The sequence below is a fragment of the Chelonoidis abingdonii genome, chromosome 6 (genome assembly GCF_003597395.2).
Source record: "Chelonoidis abingdonii isolate Lonesome George chromosome 6, CheloAbing_2.0, whole genome shotgun sequence".
In the NCBI taxonomy this organism is placed as follows: Eukaryota; Metazoa; Chordata; order Testudines; family Testudinidae; genus Chelonoidis; species Chelonoidis abingdonii.
This window is the reverse complement of record NC_133774.1, coordinates 12,353,925-12,377,844: the sequence shown is the minus strand read 5'-3', so window position 1 is coordinate 12,377,844 and position 23,920 is coordinate 12,353,925. Positions and strand designations below refer to the sequence as shown.

At 44.2% G+C, this 23,920-nt stretch overlaps 1 protein-coding gene across 1 annotated transcript in view; it reads right to left on the bottom strand.

The window, feature by feature from the left end:
* The window catches only part of SETBP1 (SET binding protein 1), a 316,798-nt gene that overhangs the window by 13,368 nt on the left and 279,510 nt on the right, over positions 1-23,920 (bottom strand). The gene's annotated exons all lie outside the window — the stretch shown is intronic.

The following is a 23,920-nucleotide window of genomic DNA, read 5'->3' as shown; positions in this document are numbered from 1 at the left end:
ATGAAATGTGTATTCCTCATTTTCTAGGTGTTTGACTTGAGACCCTGGCATCTGATTTGCAGAAATGCTGAGCACTCTCAGCTGCAAGAGAGGTCAATGGGAGCTGTGCTTGAAACATAGTGTCTATATAATGCTAAGTACTCTGAAAAATCACTTCCAAGTGTCTCAAATTGGGCACTTTTGTCCTTAATTTCTCTGTGCCTCAGTTCCCCCTGTGTATGCTCGGGATAATAGCACCTCCTCACCTCCCAGGTGTGTGCTGAAAACAAAATCATTAATGTTTGTGAGGCACTCCGATGCTATAGTGATTGGCACCAGAGAAAAGTCCATGAGATGGCCCTGAATAATGTGGAGTAAATAAGGAGGAGGGTTTGAATAACGTGCAGTAAATACGTAACAACAAGGGGAAAACAAAATGTTGACTAGCTTCTCATTAAATGAGCACTGTCCATCCTGTTCACTAAAAGAGGCAGGGGTCCTACGGAAAAAATAGTCTGTGATCATATAATTACACACCATACCATAATCCATACATACAAGGGGGCTGAATTAAGGTTGCAAAGACAACCTTAATTCTGGCATTTCCTAACTTTTGAGTGCATGGCTTTGCAAACTTAATGATTGTTTAATATAGTTTTTGTATGTTATATATTTATTTATAGCATGAATGTGCGTCTATATATAAATTGTTGTGTGTGTGTGTGTACATATACATGGTATATAATAATGCTAACAACCTCATGGAGTCAACATCTGGTTATAATTAAACTGAAGGGCCTATATAAAAAGCTGTATGAAAACATGCAGCTGTAACCTGTTGACCTCTATTGATAAAAAAAAAAAAAAAGTCTGTGAAACTGTGCTTCAGCATATCAAGGGACAGTCATTCATTTTTCAAAGGTAATCCCTCCCAAACCACTTATCCTCTCAAATCTCTACCTGCACACAGTGTTTGCATTAGGGACCTTGATTTATGGATTCCCACTCCTTGAATGTAGAGGCCTACTTCCTGTTGCCGTGGTTACTTAGATCTTGGTTCAAGGTTAAACTACTCCCAAATCAAAATCAGTGGCAAGCACAGCATCTAACAGCCAGGTTATTGACTACCCTAGGATGCTAAAAGGTCAAAGACCAAAGTGCTGCTCACTGCCTTCAGGGTGAGTCAATATTTTCAATATTTTTATTCTGTTTCTTCTGAAGAAGAAGCTGCTGCTCAATTACCACCTAGGCGGGTTTAGCAAGGTCATACAAATCATTGAGGAAAATCGTCATCCCAAGGAAGAATTACACATTTAATGAATTACTTCAAAGACTACCCCCTCCAGTTGCAGCTTGTCACAAGTACACAAGGGGGTCACTGGTATGATTATTATTTTTTTTTTTTGGCTTTGTAAGGTTTTACATGCTTTATTTTGTCTAATTTACCAGGTGAAAATTAAGATTGAACCACTACACTGACCTAATTTGCTGATTTGGCTTTACACTGAGATATAAGTGAAAATCATCCAACTTCCCCTATAGATCTCAAAGTGCTTTGCAAAAGTGGGTCGACATTGTAATCTCAGTTTTTACAGATAGGGAAACTGAGGCACAGAACAGTGCAATGACTTGCCCAAGGCAACACAGTGAGTCAGTGGCAGGGTTTAGAGTAGAACCCAAATCACGTGTCTTCTAGGTTGTTGGAGCAGGCTACCCTACTGTTACTTTCTCTTCTTGAGGCTGTTTGGAAGGTCACAAACAAGAAGCCCAAAATGTCATGTACCTTAGTAATTAGTGGAAATTTCTTCCTGACTTAATATCCACCATTTTGTCAATGAGAACTCATCATTTAAAATATGCATCCTCTGTGTGATCTTACAATATTTTAAATTTTGCTTCTGTTTACATCCAGAAACAGAGAGAGCTCAAGTTGAATTATAAACGCTGATCCTGAGTCTGTTCTTATTTACATTGCCATTAATCTGTTGATGTTAATGAATTTACTCCCAATTCAGAAGTAAGTGAGATCACATTCAGCCCTTCAAATCCCAGAGCCCTGCTGACATTACATATAATAACGAAACCAGGCCAAAGCAGAGGGGAAATTAATCAATATTTGCCAAATGGAAAAACCAGGACAAATCCAGAGGAGAAAAATTGTTTTCAGTCTCAAAGGGGGTATTATGAACAACCGAGAACAGTAAAAGGATGATTTGCCTCTCATTTCTACCAGTGTACATCAGGAAATAGCCCTATTCAAGTCATAGCATTACTGGTGTAAAATGTGAGTAAGCTAGAAGACAATCATGATGTAAAACTGGTTCTTTTATTTTAAAGGTCTTTGTAGTTTAGAGTGTCTCTTAATATTTTGGTACAAATTTACTTTGTCATTCATTGTCTAGCAGCGGATGTGCTTTAGCTGGTACTTAATACATTAATTTAAAATTACTAATATCATTTAGCATTCATACTGCAGTAGTGCCTTAAGACCACCGCTAAGTTGGGCCCCATTGTTTTAGGTGCTGTCCTAACCTATATTAAATGACAACGCCTGCCATATTGTTACCTTGTGCTCTCTCCACATATTGCAGCCACCTACTTTCTCTCATCTTTACACTTACATTGCAAACTCTTTGGGTCAGCATCCATCTTTTTGTTATATATGTGTTTAGCTCCAGATTGGAGCCTCTAGGTGCTAGCTCAATACAAATAATAACTGTGCCATTGGTACAGCCATGCTAAAGAGGACATCAGCTAACACATACAGAGTTCTGTGAAGTTGCTGCTATGGAATAGTTTTCTGCCGAGGGATCATTACCTTAGATTTCACATAACCCACCGAATTGTGAGAATTCACTACTGTACTTCATCTGTTTATGCATCACACTGCTCTCACAGGAGGAGAGCTTTCTTCTCTCTCTTTCCATGATTTAGTTATACAGTACCATTTACATGGTAATTCACATCTGAACATTAACTGGATCAAATTATTTGCATTTTGATTACTGTTTACATTGAATAAAGAACCAGAAGAAGCCTAATATCTGGTAAATCTTTTTTTTTTTAAGTGGATTTTACACAGTTCAGTCAAAAGCTTAGCACTGCATCATGCTCCAGAAGAGGGAACTGAATTACAGTGTGATAAATGTAGTTAAGGAAAGTAATTATTCTTCTTAAAGTAATATTATTTCCTATCTAACTTGTGAAATTAATTTCCATGGCTTCTGTTTGACATATTTTATCATTTTAAAATAACTGTACTTTTAATGTACAGTTCTGCTGCATGGCTTTTACTCTCCTGTTACTCTCCTCTTAAAGCCTTCAAATTCTACCTCTTTTGCAAAGGATTTTCTACTGTATACAATGAGTCCCATTCAATAGCACAGAGTTCCTGTTTAAAAAAAAAAAATGCCTGCACTTCCATCATGAAGGTGGAATTTTAAGACACCAAGACTGTACTTTATTCACCTCACCAATTTTCTTCCATTTTTTAAAAAAGCAGAATAGCTCTAAACCTGGGAGAGAGAGAAAGAGAGAGAAAGAAAAAGCCATCATTAGATAGATCTCCCGATCTTTATCTGCAGTACTACACTCAGAAGAGCTAATGCCATGATGATAGCTTTGAAATCTCTTAGGAATTGGATAAAGAGAAGCGATAGTGATGAACTCCCAGCTAATAAACACAAGAGTGCTTATTTCTGCAGAATGATCAATTTCTAGATGTCCTGAGGCTTGTCTGATACAGTTGATTTACTCATTCTCCCTCACCTCACTAATAAAGCTACACTCCAACATCAGATTAGAAAGGAGCCAGATTTCTTAAAGGGGTAGGGGGAGGACTGGCATGATGGCATGCAAATACTGGGAGACACACTAATCTCTCCTGCCTCCTTCTATAACCACCAAGCTGTCTCGAACAGCTGCCTCCCTCTGCTGAAAACATACACTTTATCCGCTTTGGGTTAGTACAGTAATACAGACAATTAATTTATCTTGTTAGTGGAAATTTAATGCAATGATCTAAAAGAACTCTTACATATTGTGATAAACTTTAGTGCCTCCAGGGCGCTTCTTTTCCATAGGACTCATTTCACATCCCATCCATTATGTAAATGAGATGTGGAAATAGTTGAGTTCCTCTAATGTATCTGTACACTGTGGATTGCGCAGAGTCAGCCCTGCTGAAACTAATGAGGTTAAATGCATCTTGCCATTCTTGTCTACTTGGGTGAATCTCTGTGCTTGAGTTCAAGAAATCTTATTCAAGTTTTTTCTTCCCTTAAAGCCACTGTGCTAAAATAATCACATTTCTTGACAGACAGCATAGTAATAGCCCCAACACCCACTCTGGCCTCAATCCTGCAGGGGTGAGGACTGTGTGGAGCAGAGGCTCTTGTTATGTAGCAATGTGGGGATATGGCAGCAGAAGCCAAACTTCACCCTCTTACTTGAGAGATGGGGTCCTGGACTGCAGAGAGTTGCAGTTGACACTAGTCTCTAGTGATATGCAATGATTAAATAAAAATCATTTAGTTGTTAAGCACAAGCTGTCTGTGCAAGAACATTCCATGGGTGAGAACCTGTAAAAACCATCAGTTTAGTCACCACTGCAAACTTCCCAGGATCCTCCATAGATTCATAGACTTTAAGGTCAGAAGGGACCATTATGATCATCTAGTCTGACCTCCTGCACAATGCAGGCCACAGAATCTCACCCATCCACTTCTATAACAAACCCCTAACCTACGTCTGAGTTACTGAAGTCCTCAAATTGTGGTTTGAAGACCTCAAGCTGCAGAGAATCCTCCAGCAAGTGACCCGTGCCCCATGCTGCAGAGGAAGGCGAAAAACCACATCTAAGAGGATGAACTTCTATAGCTTGAACTAAAGGGCCAAGTTCCCTAACTGGGAGCTGCAGCAGCCTGTGTGGATCAGGCACCCAATAACACACTGAACACTGGATTACTTTTTGATGCTCTAACACTGCAGAGGACATATACAGTACTGGGAGGAAGGGGGACAGATCCTACACTCTCCATCCTTTCCCCCAATCTAAGTACACTCCCTTCATGAAAACACAAGGGATATCTCTTTGATCTGAGTCCTTAGAACGGAAGAGTATGAGAAGTGACCCTTGGGGACAGGTGGACATGAAGTTTGGGAGGTAGGGTGCTGTGAGTCCAGAAGTGCAAATATTAACTACAAAATGTTTGCCTAATCAGCACCAGAGAGGAAAAGTAATATGCACTGGGATGTGTGTATCTCTCTCTCTCTCTCTCTCTCCATATTCTAGATAGACATGATTTTTTCCCCCCGTGTCTTCTGAAAACCACAGTAACTGACTGCAATATTAAAATGAAAGTATGTTTAAACAGATGCATAAGTAAGATCTGCAATGTTATTGCAGATTAAACAAAGTGGCAAAAGTTTTAATAACTCATCAGCACTTAAATATAATATATAATCCTTGGATTGCTGCTCTCTTCTATTTGTGCTCTAGAAACATCTAAAACATTGGACAGTATGGAATTACTGTACAAATTTGATTTGTATTTTGATCATTGCTCACATGAGTAGTCTCTTCTGTGGTACCTCTTTTGGAAACCTCAGTGAAGCATAAGAGGGAGAATGGAAAGACTGAAAGACTTCAAGGTCAGGAAAGACCTCAGAGGAACCAAAACACAAGAACAAATCTGAATGATGAAGAACAGGAGAAAGATGTGAATGGTGCACAGAGGAATAAAGTGGGGCAGATAGGTACAGGAGATAAATGATAGATTGGGAAAAGAAGGCAGAATGAATAAGGGAAATCACCTACCAGAACGAATCAGGTGAAAGGATGCCTAGTAGGGAAAGAGTGGAACCAGAACCTGAAAACAATGCTAACCATTAACAGCATTTGCAGTTATGCTTTCACCTTAAACAATCCTTCATACAGAATCATAGATTATTAGGGCTGGAAGGGACCTCAAGAGATTATCTAGTCCAACCCCCTGCTTGAAGGAGGACCAATCCCCAAATAGCCCCCTCAAGGATTGAACTCACAACCCTGGGTTTAGCATGCCAATGCTCAAACCACTGAGCTATCCCTCCCCCCTAGAGTGCTCTAGATCTGCGCTTTCCTAACATTTTGGGGGTGCTCTGATCCAGATGTTTGATGCAGGCTCATCTCTAGCTTTCATGTTTACTGGGGTTACATTGGGATGCTTTAGGCTCTTCCCAGGATAAATTGCTTTACCCATTGCAATATGCATATTTTATTGCATCAGACAGCCAGAATAAGGATACTTAGAAATATGTTCCCTTTAAACAGCCAAAAAGTAGCAGGAGAATATCACTGACAAAACAAACAAAATTATGAATAACCAGGAGTTTTTCTGATACTTCTGTTTGTTTTACTGGGGCAATGGGGTGATAGCATCAAAAGGGGAAGTGGCAGAATCTTTTGACATACTGATGCTGACTGAATGTTTGGTTAGGCCACAGAACTATGGGGAAAAAAACCATGAACTTCAGAGAGTTGCAAAGCAGGGATTTTCAAACCTGCATACCTGAAATAGGTTAGGCATTTAAATCTATATTCAGGCACCATAACAGGATGCTTGATTTTCAGAGATGCTCAGTTCTTAAGACTCCCACAGAACCGAGGCCTATATCTAGATTCAGGTGCCTAACATTAGACATCCAAGTTTGAAAGTGTTGGCCTACGGGTAATTCAACAGAAATTGAATGCTGCAAAGAAAGTTTACCAGTACAATTCTGGTCACCCATGTTCAAGGAAGATGAATTCAGACTGGAACAGGTGCAGTGATAGGATACACGGATGATCAGGGAAATGGAGAGAACTGGCTTATGAGAGAAAACCAGAGTATGGCTGATTTAGCCTAGCAAAATGCAGGCTGAGAAGAGATATGATTGCATTCTATAAATACATCAGTAATTTTGGCTTCAAATTGCACATGGCCCTAGGTTTCTGCTGTTTGCAAAATCTGCTCCTATGTTTTAAGTTAACATATTTTGAATTTCCCTTTTAAAGAAGCTTGTTGGGCTGGATTGATATCATACTGGTTGCATTCTTCGTTAGCATGCAGGAATCTCTGGGTTCAATTCATGGTTTCAATCTCTTATTTGCTAGGCCGAAAGCCTCTTGTGGTGAGGAAACATCTCATTGTAGTGAATAGCCCCTGCCACCAATTAACGAGCAGCATTGATGACTTCAGAAATGTGACCTGTTGACTCTTTTCCGAATGGAAAGTAAGTGGCTGCATTACAGGGCATCAGGTCATATGGGTTATAAAGTGGGGGAAAATAGGTGAAGTTTTTCACGGCTCTTGTAGAATGCTGAGGACTCCTTACCCCAAGAGAAAAATAGAGAAAGTTTTGTTTAATTAATTCACAAGTGCTTCCTGTTGGATATCATAAAGGAGAAAGTGTAATTTTATGCGTGCAACAGGCAGAATATAATCAAATGCCATTAACAGCTGCAGTTGAGAAAGACAAACAGCAATGTATAGGATGTCTTTGTAATTGTAAGCATATGCAGTTCTAATGAGCAAGAGAGGGAACCAATGCCATAAATGCAGGACTCCCATCTACAAGCCACCTCACGTGTCTTCCATTCCACCTCCTTGTCCACAGGCTAAAGCTAAGACAAAGTAAAGTGGACAAAATGGCCAAGCATGATTATTTACCTTACAAAACTAAATGTTTCCTTACTGCACTTACTTTTCCATCAGTAATTTCCTAATTTGCTCTCTTTGTTGTTTAGTCAATAATGGTAGAAGGCACTAGGAGTGAAATTGTGCACAGGGTTCCCATAAGCCCCATGCATCACTTGAAAGTCCAATTTAATCCCTCAGTCGGGCCCCTGCACTAAGGTGAATTTCACCCTACAATATTTTTTTCTCCTCAACAAAGTCTGTTTTCATTTAGGGATATGAATTCTTAGAAACAAAAGAAGAAGTAAAATCCCATCAAAAAAACACCATCCGCTGATGAAACCATTGAATCACTGAACGAAGAAAAACATTTACTACTGTTGGTTATTCTTGGGGAATCATTTGGTATTTATGTTCATATATTTGACTGTCTCATCATTGCAAGGGTACAACATGTCCTATGCTTTTAAATGTTCTGGAGTCACTTGACACACCACTTTTGATACGTTTAGCACAGCCTTACAAAAATTTACCATCCCAGGCATAAAATCTATTCGCCTGTTTGTTCTCATCAGTCATCAGGCTAATGGAAATACTAATGACATTTCACTTGCCCTTCCAAAGAATTTACTTGTCCCAGGAGAGTGGGAATTTTGCAAAAACAGACCATCACTTTTCCTCATGGTTATTAATTATTTGCCACTTCTAGATACCCCCACCAATATCAGTGTTCCACTGTACACATACAATGTGAGAGACAGTGCCTGCCCTAAGGATTTAGGCTATGTCTTTGCGACAGTTTATGTTGGCATAATTTATGCCGCTCAGTGGGGTGAGTAAACTGCCCCCCAAGTGACGTAAGTTACACCGACCTAAATGCTGGTGTGGACAGTGTTATGTCGGTGGGAGATCTTCTCTTGCCGACATATTTTCTGGCGCTTGTGGGGGCTGGAGTAGTTAAGCCGATGGGAGAGCTCTCTCTCCCACTGGCTTAGAGTGGGTACATTAGAGAGCTTACAGCGGAGCAGCTGCAAACTCTCCAGTGTAGCCATGAGCTAAACAGAGAAGAGAAACAACTGGTGAGGTGAGAAAGAGAAATGCAGAGGAACATAGGTATGTTAAATACCAACGGCTGGACTTCATCGGCTGATTCGAGTTTGTGGGGCTTGGGCTTCAAGGCTGTAAAACTGCTGTGTAGACGCTCGAGCTGGAGCCCAAGTTCTGGGACCCTGCGTAGATGGAGGGTTCCTGAGCCCAGGTACCAGCATGAGCCGGAATATTTACACAGCAGCTTTTAGCCCCATGAGCCCGAGTCAGCTGACCTGGGCCAGTCGCGGCCATGCCACGAGCCTTTTGTTCTAGTGCAGAGGTACCCATCGTGACTTTCTCACTGTCACATAGGAGGTCAGTGGCAGAACTGGGAATACAATTCAGGACTCCTGAATCCCAGTCTAGGGTCCTCTCAGCTGGGCCACACTGCCTTTCCTCACTCTCCATCCCTCCTCTTCTGTCTTTGTTCTCCTCTTTTCCTTTGGCCCCTTTCCCTTCCCACATTTCCTCCACCTTTCTCTTCTTTGCTCTGCTATAGCAAAGGAGCTAAACTCACACTAAGTCTTAAATGGGCCCACCCAGCATCTGAGTTAAACTCTAGTTACCTAATTTACAGAGCACATGTGAGCACAGGGTCAGGCTACAAATTCCAGTGCTATCTGCAAAGGCTGTCACTGCTGATGCAGAAATGATCTGTAGACATGAAACTCAGAGCACATTTGTACCTCTGGGGCCTCCTGCTCTCAGACCAGTTATGTCCTTTGGTGTGACTGTGCTTGGAACAAGACTGAGGGGTAAGGGCAAAGATAGATTTAAGACACTTTTACATTCCTTCAGTAAATTGAGGGCTGGGCTGGTCCAAGGACTGCTCTAATTTTTACCTGGTAGCCCATGGCTCTAAGAGACCAGGGTACAAGGATGCCCTGGCCACATTCCCCTGGAAACCTTTCTGTGTTATTAGGGACATGAAGAGAGTGGTGTATGAGCAGCTAGGGCAGCTCCACAATTTCAGAGGATTTCCTTGTACAGAAGAAATGCTCAGGTAGCTGAATCTTAGGGCTTTACAGCTGCTTTGAAGCACTGGAGCAGTGCACAACACCCAGGGCAGGCAGCACGGAATTGGTCTCAATTTCCTGTTTCCTGTTGCAGTAATAGTATCTCAGAGGTGTACAGCACTTTCTGAGCCAGGGAGTCTCAAAACACTGTATGAGATATGGGATGGATTATAACCACAGCTTTCCACAGGGGCGTTTTACCTCAGTGACGTACAATGCCTCCCAGACCTGCCTAGGTTGCAGTGGGAGCAGAAATCCTGTTACAGGACATGACTTTCACTCTCCTATATGGCCACCCATAGCCCTGCCTCCTGTTACAAGAGCGCCCTATACATGAGAGATTTTGCCATATGTAAAGAATACAGAACACAGTTCCTGGGTTTTGTAGGCCCAATAAAACTTGCACATTGCAAACGGCTTCTTATATCTATGTCTTTTCAAGGAGCTCTTAATACTCCCTCCCAGCCCCCTTTGCACTAGCTTGCACCCCAAGAGCAAGGGCAGGAAGCAGTCCCCATACTGAAGAATCAGGAGTGGGCAGGAAGAGCAAGTGTAGTGAGTCCTTCAGGATGCGCCCCACAGTCCTTAAACACCCGTGCAGGGGTCAGTCCCAACCTGGCCTGTATGCTAGAGTTGCCACCTGTCCAGGTTTCCCTAGGATCATCCCTTTTCAGTGGCGGTTGTTACAGACACAGGGGCTCAGGGGCTCATGCACCCATGGAGAAAAAATAGGGGGTGCTCAGCACCCATGGGACTGGCCACGGCTGCTGCTCTGGCAGTCTGGGGGTTGGCTGCCTATCAGCTGTTCAGCAGCTAGCCCTGTGCTACCCAAACAGTTGTTCATCGAGGCCGTCGTGCTCATCATCTGCTGAGCAGGGCTACCCCGCATGTCAGCTATTGAGTGGGGCTGCCCCGCCACTCGCTCCTCTCTGCCCCCTCCCCTCCCACTGCCCTTAAGGCAAGAGAAGGCAGAAAGGAGCGAGCAGCAGCAGGTGGGAGGTGGTCGGAGGAGGGGGTGGGACCTGGGGCAGGAAGAGGGCCCCGGGGCAGAATGGGGCGGGGCCTCAGGGAGGGGGCAGAGCCAGTATGGGGCACCCAGTGGCAAAACCAAAAGTCAACACCTATGGCTGCTGTCTGGGGAAATCTGTAAGAGTGCTCAGTACACACTGCCATTTGTCCAGTTTTATGGGCTCCTCTCAGATGTCCTCGTTTGTTCTTTTGTATCTTAGAGGTGGCAACCCTACTATATGCGTCTATAGAAATCACACTTGCTGCGCCACTGAAATGATGTCACAGCCGAGCAAACTACAGGGGGTGATACGGAAATGTTTGCCAACAGCCCAAGGTAAACCCTGCTCTTAGCAAAAGTGCCATGAGCACAGTGATGTGAAAATGTTCAAATTTTGAAATTTTCAACCAAAAATGGGGACAATTTTTTCCACCAAAACCTATTTCCATTTTCCTGCCAGCTCCAGCCATAAGGCTAGTGCGGGTAAACTCTGATGCATGGTTCTCAACCTTTCCAGACTGCTGTACCCCATTCAGGAGTCTGATTTATCTTGTATTTCCCCAAGTTTCACCTCACTTAAAAACTACTTGCTTACAAAATCAGACATAAAAATACAAGTGTCACAGCACACTGTTAATGAAAAATTCCTTACTTTCTCATTTTGTCTGTATGAAATTTTAATCTGTAGTGTGTTCACTAGTGCTTTTTATGCAGTCTGTTGTAAAATTTCGCAAATGATGAGTTGATGTACCTCATGGAAGTCCTCTTCATACCCCTCCAGGTACGTGTACCCCTGGTTGAGAACTTTTGCTCTAAGTACCCTCTGGGTAAACAGAGAAGACCCCCATTCCAGTTTTTATGGTTCCATCATAAAGGACCTCATAACACAAACACACACAGAGAATGCAATCTTTATGGAACGCCATTGGCTTGACCCTCCGCTGCCTCCTCCCTTGGACCTATGCAACATCCTGCCTAGGGATTTGGTATTATCTGACACCCACGTTACACAGGTGCAAAGGACTACTCCAGAGAGTTGAGAAGCAAGGTCAGGGTAGGTAGCTACCTGCAAAAGATAAAGAGCTGATTGAGCCCTGCCTGGTTTTAAACCTGCGGTTCACAAGCATCTAATTTTCCCCTCCAGCACTCCCACATTTACTTGCAGACGAGCAATGAAATTGGCATCACTTTGTAATTCATTGTTCTAGTATAGACTGCCCTATCGCAATAGGAGAGTCTGGATTGCTCTTCATTCCTGGGGTCTCTATTTTGCTGGTATTAAACCAGTGTGTACAAATACCCTCCCAACAAGACGGGTCAAAAAGCTTTGGGTGCCCAGGACGCTGATTTTGTTTACAGTATTTGTCAAATAAAAAGCCATAATTTGTGGCTCACTCACTGTAAATAACCACTCCCCCATCAAACCCCCTCTTCCGCCCTGACATTAGTGAAATGTTATGTTTCAGATTTTAAAAGCATAAAAGTCAAAGCGTTCCAAATGATGGGTCCCACAGCAAACGTAACCTGGTCCCAAGTGCGCACAGACAATGGTTGGCATTGCTGCATATGGCATTAACTTTTATGTCTTCTTCTATATGTGCAATGTGGTTCATTTATAGTGGCTCTGGGAACCACTATGTTTACATAAATTTTAATTTCCTGTCTTTTGTTTGTGCTCTTTATCATCTTTCTAAAACACACAAAGAAATAAATAAATACAAATCCCTGTGAATTTTGGTGCTTCCCAGATTATCCATAGAACGATGCCTGACACAGTCAGCATGTCCAATTTTCCATGCTGCCCCAGCCATGTGCCTCCCCCCGCCCCCAGCTCTGGACAGATCATTTCTAGGGGAGAAAGGTGTTTTCATGCCCATTTCATATGGCATCTCTCTGATGCTGCTGCCAGCAAGGGTGACCCTTATCTCCACATGTGGTGGGGATTTTGTAGTCTGCTGGGAACTGGTCTGAGACCACCAACTCAGCTGACATAGGCCATGGAATAGCAATGATCTAATAATGTTTTCACGAAGAAATGCTTCACTTTGCACAACAGACTGACAATTCATCTAGGTAACAGCTGGGAATGAAGAGTGCTACAAAGCCTTTGTCTTTTTTCAGCACTTAGAGATAGATTCTAATACTCTTACTCATGATGGCTAGCACCTTGAGTAGTCCCAATGAAGTCAGTAAAGCTGGTCCTTAATATGTCAGCCATACAACATTTTATTCCTTTTTATGTATTTCCCTAATTAACTTAGAATCATAGAATATCAGGGTTGGAAGGGACCTCAGGAGGTCACCTAGTTCAATGTCCTGCTCAAAGCAGGAACAATCCCTAGATAGATTTTTGCCCCAGATCCCTAAGTGGCCCCCTCAAGGATTTAACTCACAAGCCTGGGTTTAGCAGGCCAATGCTCAAACCACTGAGCTATCTCTCCCCCCATGTGCCTTGGCACTTGGCACAACTGAAAACCAGTTCTCTGTATACTTATATACAAGTCCCCGGCCGTGCTCCCAAACAATGCTACTCACGTTTGTAATCATTAATGCATCCTTTTTTCTATGTTTTTGCTTGCAGGGTACATTAATCAGGCATTTGGGTTCAACTACATATAACTATGTTTCTGAATGCATTATCCATACATTTGGTTGCTAAAATCCCCTTTCCACTAGTTATGAAGTTCTGGTAATTAAGAAGAAAGATTTGTTTAAAAACCTCTCTTTTGATCAGGAATATCAGGTTCGCCAAACTTCCGTGTCTTGATTGGTGGAGATCTGAATGTGCCCTTGCTAAGGAATATTACATAAAAGGCTAAAATCACAAGGATGCCCATTGCACAAAAAAACACAGTGGTCCCGCTACAACTTAACGTGATGATCCTCATGCATCAGTGATTAAAATTCAATGTTGACAGGATGAAACCCAGTTATTATTTTTTTAGAGAAACAAAGAAAACCAGATGATAAAACGGAATAGGTTGGTGCAGCAAATCCAACAAAAACATGGCACTTCTAGGCAGCTGTGATTGGAATCCTTCCTCTGCTTGAATAATAAAGGCTTTTGCTAATTTTAACCAGAGCCAAATCTGAAAAACCTGCAGTCTCATGTGACTCATGGAGCCCCAGGGGAATAGGAGGTGGCGGGAGGGAGATATGTGTGTGTGTGTGTCTGTGTGTATAATCTAACAGTGCCCAGAGCTTTTGAGATCCTGGATTCCACTTCAATAGCACAGGCCAGATTCATTAAAAAACCTGGCTACGTTCCAGCAGTTAAAATTGAAGCAGCATATTTATTGCATTTTGCTCAAATAAATCTGAAAACGTGTGAATCATATCCCTTGGAGAGATGGGGAGGAGAAGTAAACAATCTTGGGCTAATACTTAGAAGTGGAGTACGTTGAAGAACAAAGATGTGGAAGGGTTATTGTTGCAGGGAATCTGCTGGATGCTTGTCGAGTCGGAGGTTTTTGGAAAGCTAGAGTTCTCCGCCATTTTCTCCATTGCTGCTACTCTAGTCTCAAACGTTCTATTTACTGTTCTCTATCCATGTTTTTTTTTTTTAATCACTCCTTAGCTTGCGCGGCTTTACTGTGTGGTTCTCTGTGGTTTCCCAGATGCTGTTCGCGACGTTGGCACCTCACCCCAATAGCAACTGCATTCAGCTGGGATTCAATTATAGCCTTTCTGTCACAGGCAGATTGGTTTTTCAAAGATAGCATATTTTGGGGAAGGATTTATTTTTCCCCAAAGCAATTTTGATTAAGAAAGTGAAGCGCGACTCGTAGCTCAATCCTGCAAGGCGCAGGATGCCTTGTGACAGGTCCTGAGCACCCCTTGACTCCAGCACCACCTAGAAAGCACTCAGCACCTCATAGGATTAGCTCCTGAGGGAGTAAAAACATGAGCTCAGGGTCTGATACAAAGCCCGTTTAAGTGAATAGGAGCTTTTTTGTTCATTCCAGTGGGCTTTGGACCATGCCCATAGAGTCTAAGCATGGGACTCAGGGACTGTCCCAAGTTCTAATCACATTTCTTTCACTGAAGCCTAGGACAAGGCAATTAGGCCAAAATTATGAAATGTCGGTACCAAATGGGAGACACTTAAATAAGGGGCCTTATTTTCAGAGACGTTGACTGTCTACAGTCTCCAGCGAAGTCAATGGGATCTGCTGATGGACAGAACCTGTCCAGATCAGAGTATTAATAGGTGGTCAATTCTGGGCACCCAGGTTTGAAAATGTTGACCACCCCCTGCCTCAGTTTCCCATTTCTGTAATATTGACATAACCAGTTACCTAAGTCACTGGGATGGGATAAGTACTAGGTATTATAGAGGGGAAAAGTTGTTTGTTTAAATAAATTATGCTGAGGTTATGCAGTCTTTGAGGGCAGGAACTGTCTTTTTTTTTTTTTTTAAATTACTTGTGTGTCCAGCACCTCCCCTTGATCCCTGATTGCAGCCTCTAGGAACTACTGCAATGCAAATAAATAAGCAAACAACCCTAACAATCCAACTAGCTACATTTATCCAGGAGTTGCTGGCATCGCTCTGCATTATTATTAATTATATTGCCATAGTACCACTGAGTTCTAGTTATGGACCAGAATCTGATTGTACTCAGCAGAAAAGGACGGTCCCTGCTCCAAGGTGCTTACATGGTGAAGCGACAATAGTACCAAGGAATTAAAGTGACCTACAAAGTACCACAGTTTGGCTCCAATTCAAGACTGGGCTAGATTTTATTTAAATTAACAATACCAATAGATCGGAAGGCAAGAACAGCACTGAATTAAATACAGATATTGGGCCCAAGCTATTCATTTCAGACTTGATATGCAACCTCCCCGTTCCCTTAATGGGCCGAGGAAGTGTTACTATTTTGCAAATCTCTCTCTAGCGGTTTATGTATTTAGCTGCAGTGATGAAAGTGAACCGAGGCCACTATGTTGCATTAAAAATGGAAGACATGCAACAGTGACTTCCAGCTGAGGCGAGCTCAGCACAGCTCCTAATAGCTTGGCCAGAGAGAGGGTCCCTTCTGGTTCATCTCAGAGCCGCTGCTGACGGACCATCGTGGGCCCCATTAGCGTGCAGTGAGGTGAACAACAAGGGGTTGTTTTCATTCTGCAAAACTTCATTGATCAGGGTTTTGTTTCGGTAAATAAAATCCGGTGGTGGTTCAGATCTGGGTCCCATTTTGTACTGAATCCCTGGAGTTTAAGAATAATATTGTGCATGTCTAGTATCACCCATATGAACAATGCAAAACACATTAGACCAGTGTTTCTTAAACTATTGTACCCCTTTCACCCAGCAAGCCTCTGAGTGCAACCCCCCCATATAAATTAAAAACTCTTGTATGCTGCAGGCAAAGCGGGGTTTGAGATGGAGGCTGATAGCTCGCGACCCCCTATGTAATAACCTCGTGACCCCCTGAGGGGTCCCAACCCGCAGTTTGAGAACCCCTGCGTTAGACTCAAACAAATTTAGATTCACATACCCCCAGGAGATGGGCAGTATTTCCCCATTTCACAGACAGGGTAACTGAGCAATTTCATACTGTCACTGCAGTGAAATCTCAGTGAGGTTTCATGGATACACAGTATAGGAAGGCAGAATTTGGCCCTTATGCATTACTCCACAAATATCTTTACTGGCATTTTAGATAAAGATTATCTATTCCCAGAATAGCCTCAACTCCTTTGGTAACTGGATCCACAAAGAGAGGATCCAGCATTTATTAAAGTCACTGGGGAATCTCTCCACTGACTTTAGTGGGAGTGGAACAGAGCCCAAAGTGCAGATACAAAGTGCCATAATAATAAAAGAATTGCTCTGTTTGGCGTTCTGAATGTCACAGCAGATGCTCAGCTAGAACAAGGCACTGATAGAGCCCCTTACTTCCCTATATAACCACAAGGAAAAAGTCCTCAGAAGCTCTCTTACCAGCTGATTCTTTATCACCTAGATGATACACGTTGTCACATTGAATCACTGCACCTTCTTCACACAGCAAAGTCCAAAGAAGCCACATACCCAGGCTCCTCATCCAATGTCACTTAAAAAGTGACCACAAAGCAACTCTGTATCACAAAAGGGACCAAAGAGGCAGTATAAATGGGGTGCTTAGATATCAGACCCACAAGGAAAAAAGAGCAGTGGCACAAAGGGATATTTTGAGGGTTTTGCTGTTGGTTTAATTCCCCTTCCCATACCAATTCCCTTTCCTGTACTCCCCCCCCCCCCCATTTACCTGGGAATCTACTGTGAATTGCCCAGTCTTCTGTATGCATTCAAGCAATAGCCAGAGTATCTACTTAGCAGCTCATCTCTAAAACAAACAAACAGAAATTGTCAATGGAATCCCCTCATGGGTTGATGGGAAAGATTTTACTTATAGTGGGTTGGGAGATCTTTTCCAAATATTGATCCATATGGATTTTGGAATGTGTCTCATAAAGACTATAAAGCACTTCTAACTAAGGCATGATCCAATGTCTACTGAAGTCAATTGCTGGTCTCCTATTGACTTCAGTGGGCTTTGGATTGGCCCCTAAGTGAACAAATAAGAGAAACACATATATCATCAGCGTGAAGTGTGTAAATTTAGTGAAAGTGTTTCCATTGACTGTAAGGAGACTCATGTGGCTAAATCTCCATGCATGACGTCAGAGATTTGGCTACAGAATTGTATTTTTTAAGGCTAAGCAAGATTTGAGCGGAAGCAGCTTAAAAATAAAAGCAAAAGTGTCCAAATTTAGTGCCAACTCCCTGGAGCCTCCCCCTCCTCCATGACATATATTTTCCTTTAAGGAAAAACAAAATCTCCCGGGCAACTTGTGTGGCACATTATAGTCTGTGAATTAAAACAGGCATGTTACAGCCCTCTGTGAAACGTGGTGTATAATTGTAATGCCAACTGACCCTCAACTACAGTGTCACTTAGTGGCCTCCCCTTTCAAACAATCAGCTATTGATTTCCAAACCCTCCAGTTTCAAACCAACTTTTGTTTTCAAGAGGCATCCAGTCTTTGGGATGATTCTGCCATTGCTAATTCTCCCTGCCCTGAGGCGACTTGGTATTTCTACTGCTTGCTTGAAATGTTATCAAAATAAGGGCAACTGCAAAGCTGAATTGTTGAATGTTAGTTTTTCCCAGTTTTGGGGTCTATGCAATGAACTCATAGTCATACAAATGGGCTTTTATTACAGCATTCTTAGCACACTGACTGGAGGGAACACCAGGAAACAGAATTTAGGGGAAATACTGCATCAATGGATTGGATGGCCTATTGTAGCAGGTCTTTCCCAATGCACGTTTATGAGATTCTACACGTATTTAAGAAATTTATTTTATGATATCATAAAAATGTGTATTCCACAAAAGCACCTTGTATTGCTTTTTATGTTTTTATTCTATATTGTTCAGAAAAAATCCTATAAAATGAGACAAAAAACAACCTGAAGTGCTCTAAAGTTCTAGCTCAGACCTCTCTAATATTAACAACAACAATTTGCATTTATATAGTTCATTTTATCCTGAAGGATCCCAATGAACTCTGCGATGGTAACAAATACTGGAATCACTTCAGTGCCCCAATGAAATGCAGCAATCTGCAGGGAGAATGCAACCGCTGTTAATGGTGCATAACACCCCCACACCAACCATTTGGAAGAGGAAGCAAATGTAATATACTGTCTCCAGGAGTGCAATTTGGTCTCCTACAAACAGGGGTAGCTACTGTACATAATATCAGCTGATGCCGTAACTCATCTAGCTCAAGTGCATAGGGCTTGTGCTTTTGCTAATGAATGTCTCTGAGTTCGGGATGCCAGAGACCTTCCTTTGCCTGATCCGGGATCTCTACCAGCACTGCAGCACCACCATCCGCTCGGTGGAAGGGGAAACCGCTGAGATCCCGATCCACAGCGGCGTAAAGCAGGGCTGCCCCCTCAGCCCAATCATCTTCAACCTGGCCATGGAGCCACTCCTGCGAGCGATCTCCGACGGCGCTGACGGCCTCGACCTGCACGGCGAGAGGGTGAGCGTCTTGGCCTACGCGGATGACCTGGTCCTGATCGCGGACGACCCCGAGAGGCTCCAGGGTATGCTCGACACCATGGGGAGAGCCGCCGACTGGACGGGTCTCCGCTTCAATGCCAAGAAGTGCGCGTCCCTCCACGTCGACGGGAGCCAAAGAGACTCGGTGCTGGCGACGGAGTTCCAGATCCAGGGCAAGCCCGTCGTTCCGCTGGCCGAAGGGCAGGCGTACCAACACCTCGGCACGCCGACGGGCGTCCGCGTCCGGCAGACCCCCGAGGACACCATCCGGGAGATCCTGCAGGACGCTGCCAAGATCGACGCATCCCTGCTGGCCCCATGGCAGAAGATCAACGCCCTCAACACCTTCTTGATCCCCCGCATCGCCTTCGTCCTGAGAGGTTCCGCCGTGGCAAAGGTGCCCCTCAACAAGGCAGACAACACCATCCGGCAGCTGGTCAAAAAGTGGCTGTCCCTGCCTCAGAGAGCCAGCAACGAGCTCATCTATATCGCCCACAGACACGGCGGCGCCAACGTCCCCCGCATGGGAGACCTCTGTGACATCGCGGTCATCACGCACGCCTTCCGCCTCCTGACGTGCCCGGACACCACGGTTAAGAGCGTCGCGGCGACCGCCCTGCACGCTACCACCGAGCACCGAATCGGCAGGCCTCCCTCCGGCCAGGACGTAGCCACCTTCCTGAGCGGTTCCCTGGACGGCGAATTCGGCCGAGACAGGTGGGACACCGCCTCGCTGTGGTCCCGCGCCCGCGACGCCACGCGCCGACTAGGGAAGCGACTGGGCTGCCGCTGGGTCTGGAGCGAGGAGCGACAGGAGCTGGGAGTTCTGGTGCCGCAGATCGGGACGGAGGGCAGCATCACCGTCAGCCCCGGAGCCAGAGGCGTGCTGGAGAGGTCCCTGAAGGCCGCCGTCCACGCGCTCTACGTGGACACCCTGAGGAAAAAACCCGACCAGGGCAAGGCCTTCGAGGTGACCAGCAAGTGGGACTCCAGCAACCACTTCCTCCCCGCGGGCAGCTTCACCCGCTTCGCCGACTGGCGCTTCATACACCGCGCCCGGCTGAACTGCGTCCCGCTCAACGGAGCCGTCCGCCACGGGAACCGGGACAAGCGCTGCAGGAAGTGCGGGTACACCCTGGAGACCCTGCCCCACGTCCTGTGCAGCTGCAAACCCCACGCCAGAGCCTGGCAGCTGCGCCACAACGCCGTCCAGGACCGCCTAGCGAAGGCCATCGCCCCACACCTCGGTGAGATCGCGGTCAACCGCACCATCCCCGGCACCGACAGCCCGCTGCGCCCAGACATCGTCGTCACGGACGAGGAGCGGAAAAAGATCATCCTCGTCGACGTGACCATCCCGTTCGAGAACAGGACCCCGGCGTTCCGCGAAGCCCGAGCCCGCAAACTCGAGAAATACGCCCCCTTGACTGACACCCTGCGGGCGAAGGGCTACGAGGTCTACACCGACGCTCTGATCGTCGGGGCGCTGGGCGCCTGGGACCCCTGGAACGAACGTGTGCTCAGGGCCTGTGGGGTGGGCCGTCGCTATGCGCGACTCATGAGACGCCTGATGGTCTCGGACACTATCCGGTGGTCTAGAGACATTTACATCGAACACATCACCGGCCACCGCCAATACCAGGAGTGAGCCGATGTGGCTCCACGCACCCACGGGGGGGAGGGGGAAACCCTTACAACCCCCCTACCAAACCATATCCCCTGAGTCCTGAACTTACCAATCTGGATCCCACCACGTGAGGGTCACCCTGTCCCCATTACCCGGCCCGCTTACTCATACCCATGACTGTGTGTAGCCCACTCTATGAGCGATGTACCCTCACTGCCCCCCTACTATATCTTGACCCCAACCACCGTACACCCCGCATTGGGGACATTACAGGCTGTGTGTACTATATGCTGAACCGTAACCAGTTGCCAGCGTCCCCCCATGCTGTGTATGTTTCCCCCGATGACCAACGACTGACACATCAAACTCTTTGTATCACCTTTCTTTAATATTTTCTAATAAACATTTAAATCTGAGTGTAGCAAAAGGGCTACGAGCTGCAGATGGACGCCCTGATCGTTGGAGCCCTGGGCGCCCGGGACCCCTGCAACAAGCGTGTGCTGTGGACCTGTGGGATCGGTTGACGCTATGCAGGGCTCATGAGGTGCCTCATGGTCTCAGACACAATCCAATGGTCCAGGGACATCTATATCGAGCACATCACTGGCCACCGACAGTACCAGGAGGCATGAGCCAGAGTGACATCATTCTTCGACTATGAGGAAAGGACCAAGACACTTTCTCCGCTGGATCATATGAACGGGAACCATAAACTCCCTGAACATTAAATCTCACCAAATGAGGGTCAATCCATCCTCATCATCATATCCACTCATTATACTCCACACCCGAACATAGCCACTTTATGAACTTCATACCCTCATATCTCAATGTCTGTACTTTGACCCATCAACCTTTTACCTCCAATCGGGGATATTGCAGATTATGTATTCCTTATGCCACCCGATTTTAAACCAAACTTTGCACTGTCGATAATCTATATGTTATTCCCTGATAACCAGAAACTTCTATGCCTAAACTCTGTACCGTTCACTTTTTCTTAACATCATCTTAATAAAATTTTTAAATCTGCATGTGTATGCCACTGCAATTGGTGCCATAAAGAATCTCTTTCAAATGAAGTTGGAGGGGAAATTTGCAATAATGTCCGACACAGAGGTTAGTTTAGCCAATACTCAAAGATTAATACACAAAAAGTGTCATGGGGTTTTTAATTACTATAACTGAGCAAGACATTTAGAAACTCATCTTATTAAAAAAAAAAAGGCACTTGAAGCGAGGATTTAGCACTGATACAGAGGATAAGATGTCACCCCCTGAACTGCCAACAGCAAATTCTTATGCTATCCTGGTCACGCTAGTGGCATCTTTCCCAAGTACTAATAAGACTCAACCCTGCTTAGTCCGTGAGAACTCTGATAAGACCTGGGCTTAAAGTTTGATAGGTGAGCACTGAAGTAGAATAACCCATATCCCAGGAACTAGTAACTACTGATTAAAGGCCTGACCTTGCAGACTTCTGAGCACCTCAGACAAGGACCCGTCCAATCTCCATGGCAGATAATAGGAGTTGTGTATTGGGCTATGCCTTGGAGAAACCATCCAGCACCTTCAAATATTGGACCTAAGGTGACCCGATGTCCCGATTTTATAGGGACAGTCCTGATTTTTGGGTCTTTTTCTCATATAGGTTCCTATTACCCCCTACCCCATCTCGATTTTTCACACTTGCTGTCTGGTCACCCTAATTGGACCCTATATTTGGAACTGGAAACAATGGAGTGAAAACCAATGAACTGTGAGTCATATACCCAGAAACCATTATGACAGATTCTTTTGGGAAATCCATTGCTAATAAAAGTGGTTGAAGGTTTCAAGGGAAGTCCCTTTGACTGGACAGCCTGTTCTGATTAACACTTAGACAATATGGCCATGCTTAGATCCTAAGGACATGGAAGCTATAGAAACCAGTTAGGCCAATTATTATAATTTTATCTCAAGTTTTGTGATATATGATGTTTTCCCTAAATCTCCCACTTCTGGACTCTTTTTTTTATTTAAAAATAAGTTTCTGGTCCTCATGGTGGAGAAAAGCTTAAAGATTCGAAAACGTGAAGGCAAATAAAAAGAACAAAACATTTATCATTTATTAAAATAGCCAATCTCATAATTTTGGGGGGTCTGACTTATGGTTTTTGAGCAGTGAGGGTCATTAATAGAGGATATCTCTAAGAATATATAGATAAGAAGAAAAGCGTGCTTCTCTCTGCTGGTTTATGTTAAGGAGGTACTTCAGGAGGAAGAAGAGGGTCCAATGAATTTCTGGACCGGGAGGCAATGGAAGACATTCCTTTCTTACATTCCTGCAGCTAACCAGAAGGCATTTATGTAGGGCTCTGTGAATCTGTACCAGCAGTGACCTGACTGCCTATGATATGGGGAAAAAAATCAAACCCACACAATACAGACACTCTCCTGCAATGTACTTGACTGGCCTCTGGTTGTTGTTATGCTGCTGAGAAACTACAACAGTGAGAGGTGGCTCCGAAGGCCATGTGACATGTGTCAGTGTGTCTCCTGACCCTCAGGAGAACTGCTAACCTCACATTTACCTGGGTTGCCATGGGGACCGTGCAGCCAGCACCTGCTGCTGCAAAATGAGCCTGTTCTTAGCAAAAACTGGAAGTACTTGCAAAGTTGTGGAAGGTGGCGAAGGATAACCCGCGGCTCTTGATCTGGCTGTAGGATCCAAGAGGAGCTGGTATTCTTACAAGTGTCCTCTAGTAGACGTGAATATATCACATTATATAGATCCCCTTACATTTGTCAGTGACCCCTGCAATTGCAAGATGTGCACAGAGGCCCAGTTTGCATATTGTTGTTTAAAAAAGTGGGGGGAGAGAGGGGCTTTTGCCAAATCTCCTCATAGTGAAATCTGCTTTCCACTTAATTGGTTTCCTCTGAATTTATATAACAGTTTTAAATCTGAAGGATCCTATGCCATTCTAAATGTTAAACTGAAACAAGCTGTACAAATGTATTTATTTGATTATCAAAGCACAATAATTATCAAACTTTGTAGGTGAATGTACAGTTAAAAAAAATCAGTTCTTCTGCAATGATCCTGCTTGGTTTGCAAAATGAATGGAACTACCAAAAAAAAAAAGAAGAAAAGAAAAAAAAAGAAAACAACCTTTGTTACACATAAACCCTGAATATCTTGACCAATCGCCACTGAGCTAAAAGGCAAGTTCTTTAATCAGACTCCATAAAACATCTTATGGCGAGAGGAAAAAATAGGTTGTGTCTGAAATTTCATGTCCACAAATCCAACTTAAGGTTTATTTTCCTCATTGAAATGAACTTTGTCATTTATTTGAAACTTGTATTACAGTCTCTCACTGTACCAAGGAAGTTATTGAGCTCCCAGTGCTTCGTGTATAGTGCCCTTTCCACTCTCTCTGGCTGTGTTTTCCCTGTTTTCTTTCTTTTCTCCTCACAGATAAGAAGGCCTC